Here is a 7,973-nt window from a genome sequence, read left to right as displayed (position 1 = left end):
CAGAGTGTGTGAGTATCCTGGAAATAAAGGCTTAATGAGATAAGCCAGTGAATAGATGCTATTTTTGTCTTCCCACCCACCTTCTGGGAACACCAAACACACCTCTTTTCGTAGGAACTGTTCTGGTTGTGAGGAGCTGCTAATCACAAGACCTAGCCCTGTGGCTGCTGGCGTGGGCACACAAGTAGGCCAGGCCAGTCATAGCTACCTGTTTCCAAGGCTACGGGAATGCGTGCATGACCCAGTTCAGGCCAATCAGAGTCCTTTCCTGCAATTTTATATAGAGCCATGAGGGAAGAGAGATGCTCTGGTGTGGCTAAGCAGGGGTGATGGAAAGCTGGAGTTTTCTGCACTCATGCTTCTTTACCATTCCATCGCTGAGGCTGGCTGCTAGCCAGCAGCCAATCAGTAGAAAAAGAGGACATCAAGGAGAATCTGAGCTGGGAGGTGGAGAGGGATGGTAAAATATAATCACATTGTCTAAGTTACTGGGCTCCTTGAGGCCAGCTTAACCCTGGACTTCCCCATTACTAGAGCCAAACACTCCCGTGTAGCTTAATGAATTTAAGTTTAGTTTCTGTCACTTGTAATCAAAGGAGTCCCATGGATTTACCCAGCATTGTTCTGAGTGTCTTGAGGACAGAAAGGTAGAAATGGTTGCAATGAAGGGCCATGAAGAGGGAGATAAAAGGTGTTACTATAAGCTTTCTCATGAGCTCTGCTTGGGGTAGAACCTGATGGGGAACCTGAAGTCATACCAGGGGCGGAGAGGCGACGGTAAAGTGAGTAGGAACTGAGGAATTAATATCTTTTTCTTGCCCTGAGTTGGCTGCCCTCTTGCAGTGATAAGGTGAGATGAACTGGGTTCCTTGAATGGTGATTTCATTTTGAATTACCTAAATTTATGCTCTAAAGGTTGATTTTTTTTTCTGTCTTGTCTGTTTCATCCCTGTGGTTGCTATGGTATATTTGGGTAAAAATAATAGACTGGCCCACGGTTTTTATCAGTTGCTTGTTTTAACCACTTCATTATGGTTAGAAGAGGCTGTAGGTACAAAGAAAATATGATGCTCCTTAATGATTCATCTGGCATGGCATTTGTGCTGTCGACGTGAGTGTGATGAAATAGTGGAATCTACCCACATGCGCTGAGCACAGTTACTCCCATCACCAAGGCAGGGCAGTGTGCTTTGCTGCATTGCATCCACAGATTCTTCTCATGTACACTCCCCATGTATACCTTTTGGAAATTCAGTTCATGCTGCACAAATTAAAGTCTCACTTTGTGTCTTTGTGAAAGGCAGTAACTAAACAGATGATATGCTTTGAAGTAGGAAGCATTTGAGATCTTGAAAGAAAAGACAGAGACCATATTGATTTTTTTGCCGTGAACCTGAAACACAAATGAGAGCGCCGCATCAGGTTTTTTTGTTATTTTATTTCTCCATCCTTCTGTTAAAAAGAAAGTCCTGATGTAGTTGCCTCTGGTCCTTACTTGTCACTTACCGTCTCTTCAATTCCCTCTACACCTATAGGGTTGACGTAGTAGAAACTCAAGTTGAGTTAGAAATCCCTTTCTAAAAGCAACTGAACCAGGAAATTAACTTACTCTTTGGTCTGTGTGCATGGGTGTGAGGTGTGGGCATGGCTTTGTGGAAGGAGGTTGGGCATGGCTTGTGGTCCTGGTCAGTAAACTCCTCAGAAACTTGGCGGCAGGGCTAGGGAAACATTCACCATAATCCAGGCACTTTTCTGTCAAAAAAAAAAAAAAAAGTATCTGGGCTCTAGAGAGTCCTGTGGGGATTTGATAAATGTTTTCATTTAAAAAATAGCTTATACTACTAGGCATTGGATAAAGACACTTGGGGTGTGTAGCCAAGTGAATGGAAGGAACGTGGGGAAAGTGATGATGAGGATGATGATGGTGATGGTGATAACGATGATGATGATATGACTAATACTTACTAAACACGTGTAAGGCACTTTTTGAATCATTCTACGTGTGTTCTCATTTACTTGCTACAGTGACTTTCTGAGGTCACCTCTCAGATGAGGAAACTGAGGTACTGAGACAGAGCTCACACAGCTAGTGTAATGGAAGGGGATTTGGACCCAGATTTGTGGGACTTCAGGAGCTGACTGGGATTCAACTAGTGAATGATAATTTGGTATGCTTATCAAGGGAATGGGTGTCTTGCCAGGCTATTTCTGGAGATGCCCAAACCTATGTTGGGGGTTATTGTGAGGGAGATTATAAAGAGGCTTTTCATGTATTAGGCAAAGAGATTAAGAATAAGACTCAGAGGGGAAAGGCACCTGGTGGGGGAATGACCTAAGAATTTGGACAAATCAGCTGGGGTTACATATTATAAGGATTTGGTGTCTTAAGCCTGAAAGCTTTAGGAAGCATTTGGAAGGCTTCAAGCTGAGAGGGACTTGCATTTTTGTAAGATGACACCGTTTCACTGTGAAAAATGGACCTGAGTGGCCGCAGGAAATTTTAGGAGGTCATTCCATTGATAACGTTGACATGGGGAAGGTGATCACGGCTCAGACTAAGCAACTTGTTTAAAATAAATTCACCAATTTGGGCTGTGTCATCCCCAGATGTTTAGTCTGCCACACTCCCATCCATCCCTCCTGCCTTGTGATCTTTCCTGTTGCGCATCACTTTCAGCTGGTCTGAAAACTTGGGGGAATTTTCTGAACAAGCCACTCCTCAAATGTGGGTAGGCAGGGAGAATTAGCACAAATAAGTGACTTAATCTTGGCCCTGGATGGAGGTGTCTGGATGAAAGGCCAGTTACATCTTTAACTGAGATGGAAGGAAGTGGGTCTGAAGGATTGGGTTTGTCCTCAGCACCAGGCGGAAAGATTGAAGTTACTCTCTGTTCCCAAGTCAGGCATCTCTGGGGACTAGAAAAAGCTGTGAACTGAGTTGGGACGCATTGTTTTTAAACTCTGGGACCTTGGCCATGTCACCGAATGGCCTTAAGCCTGCCACTTTATCTAGATAGTGGGAATAATAATGCCTGCCCTCTGTTTCTCACAGATTCCTGGCAATATCCAATCCAGTGGTGTACATGGAAATGCTTGAAAAGTCACAAACCATTCTATACACATTAACTGTCACGTCCAGTCAGTGGAGTGAAAGGCCATTTTTGGATGCAAAGAACAACCTTATGAGGCAAGCGTGCTCATTTCAGAATTTCAGTTTTCTTAAGTATCCGAGTATTTTAAGGGTCATTTCTAGGATCCGTTTGTACTTTCTATTGTAAGTAGCTGCATAAAAGCTGGCATTTCTGTTTCGGAGAAGCAGTACTGCAGAGCGCTAAGAGCATGGACTTTGGAGTGAGATATAAGTTCAACTCTATGCTCCGCTTTTTGACACCTGCGTGAGCTTGGCAAAATTATTTAGCTTCTCTGAATCTTCGTTTACTCCTCTGCAAAATGGGTGTATTAGCAGAACAGGCCTCATAAGCCTGTTTTGAGAACTAAACGAAACGTTACACGTAAAGTTGTTAACACAGTGGTTAGTCTATGTGAAGAACTCATTAGGTAGTAGCTATCACTATGTCTATGTTTTAAAATTTTTACCTTTTAGCTGCATTTCTCATTTAATTGTCTGGTATCAATGGGGGGAGGGCTGGAGGTCTGACTGTTATGCATCGTACTTATGCATGGTACTTACGCATGGTACTCATTTATCCACTTAGGTAGATTCTGCATGGACATAGGAAGGGTCTCCTCCCCATCATTCCCACCCATATTCTTAGGAAATGCTCTAAGGGAAGGAATCAAATGGGAGAGGGGTAGAGACAGCTTGTTGTTGGAAGGCATAATGATGAGATCAAATGACATTAGGCCACTCCGCATTCATGACGTTCCCAGGCCCCCTGAGCACCCACGACACTGCAGAGAAGTTCCCACCGGGCTTGCATCATCAGTGGTGTTCCCGCTTGCAGCCTCATGGGAACGCACGTGGGGGCCGCGTCCAGGGGTGATGCTGACGCACAGCTGTGCGCTGGTCCAAACAGTTCCGGGGAGGCACTGGGCGTCGGGCAAAGCCGACACTTGTGATGTCACAGAGGAATCTCAGGGCTTGGAAGGCTGACAGAATGCCTTTGCCAGCCCTGGGCTGCAAATCAGAAGGGAATTCGGCCTCCAGAAAGTTCACTTTCACTCCAGCCTGGAGCCAGTCAGAATCAGTGCAGGGCTCTTAACAGATTATAGATTGATTCTGCTGAAATGGAGAAAAATGCAAAAGGGACATCTTCTCATTCCGAGTAGCACCCGCTGATCCTCTCTAAGCAGATGTACTGATAATTACTCCCATCAATAAGGAGGAAATGCTCAGCTCAGCCTTGCCGACCTGCGGATTCCCTCCTCCTTTGCCAAAGCTGAGAATGTGTATGGAACAAAAACTGTAGGGGGAGCTATTTTGTTTTGAATGACGAGTGTAATCTGCCTTTTCAAGTAAGCAAGATATTGAGAACAATTTCACTTTTGGGGGCATTATGAAAGTGCTTTAGAAGGAGGCACCGGTCATTGTATAGGGAACTGTGTAATATGCATCAGTGTGGATCTGAATGAGGTACGAGGCCCATGCTCTCCCAGTTATATCACATGGTATTTGGGCATCTTGGGGTGAAGTTGGGGGCACAGTCTTGAAAGCAAGACAGCCCTGGGTCCAGATCACAGCTCAACTACTTAGTATCTCAGCAGCCTTGGACAAGTTGCTTCATAACCCTGTAAAAGGGTAAAAAGGAAAGAGGAACGTCTGCACGACCTCCCCCACTAAGTTCTTACTCGGATTTAATTTGACACTGCATTTAAAATTCAGCCGGTAGTCTGCACTCAACAAATGGTTTTTCTATCCTCCTTATTTCTCTAGAGTGTCAGATACCGCACTCTTTCATACTCATCTATGAATGTTGCGCTTCTAATTGGTTTCTTGCCTTTTATAAAGAAGATGCGATTGGGCTCACAAAATAGGGCACATACTCAAGATTAGTCCTGCTGTTAAGTGTCCTCTGTTCATTACTTTGATGGGATGGTTTGAGGATGAAGTCTTTGCTGAAGAGTATTTGATGCTGTAGGAGAATGTGTTTGTGCCTGAGCACAGGTCAGAAGAGAAACTAATGATGGAATGGCATTTGCTTCTGTGGAGAGGCCCGGGCAGTGACTTGAAAATGATTTTTGAACAAAAGCGTATTTCCTGGTATACCAAGGATATATGGCTGTGACAGCCCGGGGACCGCTCGGCTCCTTACTCAGACATAATACTGCTCAGGGTAAGTCTCCTCCAGAACCCAGAAGACTATAAGGTAACAGCAAGCCAATTTCTCTGCCTCCAACAAGATAAAGATTGCTTTGGAATCCATCTTATAAATCACAAATGGGGCTTACTACTAGGCCAAGGAAACAATTAGTAGTTATCCAGTAAATGGAATCAATAGAGGAAAAAACAACCGACCCACAAAAAGACAGCAACATATTACAAGGGAAAATGTTCTGCATATTGTCTTCTGTCGTGCTGGGCTAGGACATCTTAATGAAGAGCTATATTCTCTCAGGATGGTACCCCAGAGAGCTTATCAGAAGTGTTACTAAGAAGTCACGGTCTTAATTTTTTTTTTTTTCTCCAGCCTCGCGTATACAAGAGAATTCCATATTTGACAGCATCCTGGTACTTCCTTTTTTAACAAAGACATCTTAATGTTTCCATGACGGTAACATGTGAGTTACCTCACGTCCAGTCTTAAAATAGTTGTTACACTTAAGGAGTATTATTAGAATAAAGCTGGAAGGAAACACGGAGACAATTACTCTAATTCCCTCATTTTATAGGAGAGAATCCAGGGACCCTAGTGCCTTCTCAAGGCCGCACAATGACTGGGGTCAGGGCTGGCTTGAGAATTCAGATTTGTATTTCCATACCGATGCTCCTTTTATTTTTTGACATGTAATAATTCTTCTTGGTCTAGAAGAAGATTAGAGTATTAACAGTAGTTTACATGTAAGAGAATACCACCAAACAGGCCCACTGTATAAATCATTGCAGAATATCATAGAGGAGGGACCACAAAGACCACAACGGTTACATTTTACAGTCAAAGAAAATGTGGCACAGAGAAGTTGAATGACTTTCTAGGGACAACCTGGCTAATAATTGATGGAGTCAAGATTTGAACTCGTCGTGTCTGGCCTGTCTGGTACTAGTTAGAACATCGGCTGGAGTTGGCCTGGGGTTTTATTGGACTCATCTCTGTTTTAGAGTATTCTGAGAGATGTCCTGACCCTGCTTCCGCAGGCTATGAGGAAGCTTGCACTTTGGAAACACATGAGAGAGGTTGGAAGTGTGGATTATTTATAGCCTGAGAGGAGAAAGTTGTTCAACTTCATTTCCATCCCTAACCACATGGGAGAATAGGTTGGAGTAATAGGAAGACCCTCAGTGGTTGCGAAGTGTGTGTGTATACATTGTGGTGGGGACTGTATTATGCCTAAGAGTCTTTTGGTTTTCTCTTTTCCCTTCAGCTTTCTGAGATGCTCTGCCTTATAGCCCCAAAGAGGTGGCTTTCATGGCTCCTCTGACTGAACTCGGGGTAGATACAGATGGCCCCTCTGAGAGCGTCCCACCAGGGTTTTTGCAATTAGGCATAGTGACTGAATTAGTTAACTTTGGAGAGATGTGTTGGAGTCACCTAGACTTGTGATCCGAAGCCTCCGTCTCTGGGATGCCACAGTCTGACACGGGTTTGTAACCAGGAAGCAACTGTGTGGAGAGAGAGAGAGGGGTAGGTGAGGGAATGAATGCATTGCATATGCTTTCTCTTCCTCTATCTACAGGTACTTGAACCCTGATTTTTCAGCATCACCGTGAGTATTGTGACCATAACGCCAACACAAGGGAAATGAAAATGGGTCTTAATCATATCATTTGGGTCTGGAATCTAGTTGTGCCCCAAAGCCAGTGTCTATCCTGGGCATTTCTGAAAAAGAGGCTTCTCTCTCTTTCTTTTTTGATTTAAGTCAGTTCGAGTTGAGGTTTTAGTCCCATGCAAGAGAAGGAGTTGTAACTGACACAGGAGCTTTGCACTGCCAGTAAATTGCTTTGTTTTGCAGAATGCAAAGCCAAGCCTCAAGAAGAAAGAAAAGAAGTGCTGGGATGGCTCCTTTTTGATTCTAGTTTCTTATTTATTTCTTGTTTTGTTGTTTTTGTAAAGAACATATAAGAAACTCTCCAACTGAATGCCACATGGTGCCTAGATCCTGATCCTTCTGCAGCAAAAACGTTTTTCTGTTCTCTGGATCGTTCCTGGATACTGTAGTTCTAGAAATGAAGACATGGAGAGGGCTGGCTGGAGTCAAATTAAAAAAAAAAAAAAAAAAAAAAGCAACCTGAAGGGGGTAGAAATGATCAAAGCAAAGAAAAAAGAGTGAAATATCCTAATCTGAAGATGATTTCGTTTTCCAAAAGCTCCTAGCAAATTGAGAAGGCAACCGAAGGAAAGGCTTGTCTGGGAAGGTATGCATCAGATAAAAGCAACGGCCATGGAAACAGAAGGTCTGTCTTCTAAAATGGATTCCTGGGGCGCCTGGGTGGCTCAGTCGGTTAAGCGGCCGACTTCAGCTCAGGTCACGATCTCGCGGTCTGTGAGTTCGAGCCCCGCGTCAGGCTCTGGGCTGACGGCTCAGAGCCTGGAGCCTGCTTCCGATTCTGTGTTTCCCTCTTTCTCTGCCCCTCCCCCGTTCATGCTCTGTCTCTCTCTGTCTCAAAAATAAATAAAACGTTAAAAAAAAATTTTTTTAAATGGATTCCTGACAGTGAAACTCACTGGCTATAGCCAGCCCAGACTGAACTCCTTTCTTCATCCTTGAATGAATCACTATGGTCCCAGGGATGTGATGCTGTGCTTGGTCAGACTTGAGTCACCTGTCCACTTCTGGATCTATGGAGATGATGGACA

The 7,973-nt window shown here is 44.0% G+C and overlaps 2 long non-coding RNA genes across 4 annotated transcripts; one reads left to right on the top strand and one right to left on the bottom strand.

Annotated features, from left to right (window-relative positions):
- Positions 1 to 509: 509 nt before the first annotated feature.
- LOC125930702 (uncharacterized) lies at positions 510 to 4,047 on the bottom strand. Its single transcript, XR_007460223.1, has 3 exons — positions 3,692 to 4,047; positions 1,610 to 1,752; positions 510 to 1,393 (listed from the first exon to the last, which is right to left on the bottom strand). It is a non-coding gene; the product is annotated as an uncharacterized LOC125930702 (long non-coding RNA).
- A 146-nt stretch (positions 4,048 to 4,193) lies between these two features.
- On the top strand, positions 4,194 to 7,412 carry LOC125930699 (uncharacterized). 3 transcript variants are annotated; one of them, XR_007460220.1, is made up of 3 exons: positions 4,194 to 5,739; positions 6,853 to 6,882; positions 7,129 to 7,412. It is a non-coding gene; the product is annotated as an uncharacterized LOC125930699 (long non-coding RNA). The 3 variants fall into 3 exon arrangements; XR_007460219.1 differs by having other exon boundaries at positions 4,194 to 6,882; positions 7,230 to 7,412; XR_007460218.1 differs by having other exon boundaries at positions 4,194 to 6,882.
- Positions 7,413 to 7,973: the final 561 nt, after the last annotated feature.

The sequence above is a fragment of the Panthera uncia genome, chromosome A2 (assembly GCF_023721935.1).
Source record: "Panthera uncia isolate 11264 chromosome A2, Puncia_PCG_1.0, whole genome shotgun sequence".
Lineage (NCBI taxonomy): Eukaryota > Metazoa > Chordata > Mammalia > Carnivora > Felidae > Panthera > Panthera uncia.
Note: the sequence above shows the minus strand (reverse complement) of the source record. Positions and strands in the feature narration are given on the sequence as shown.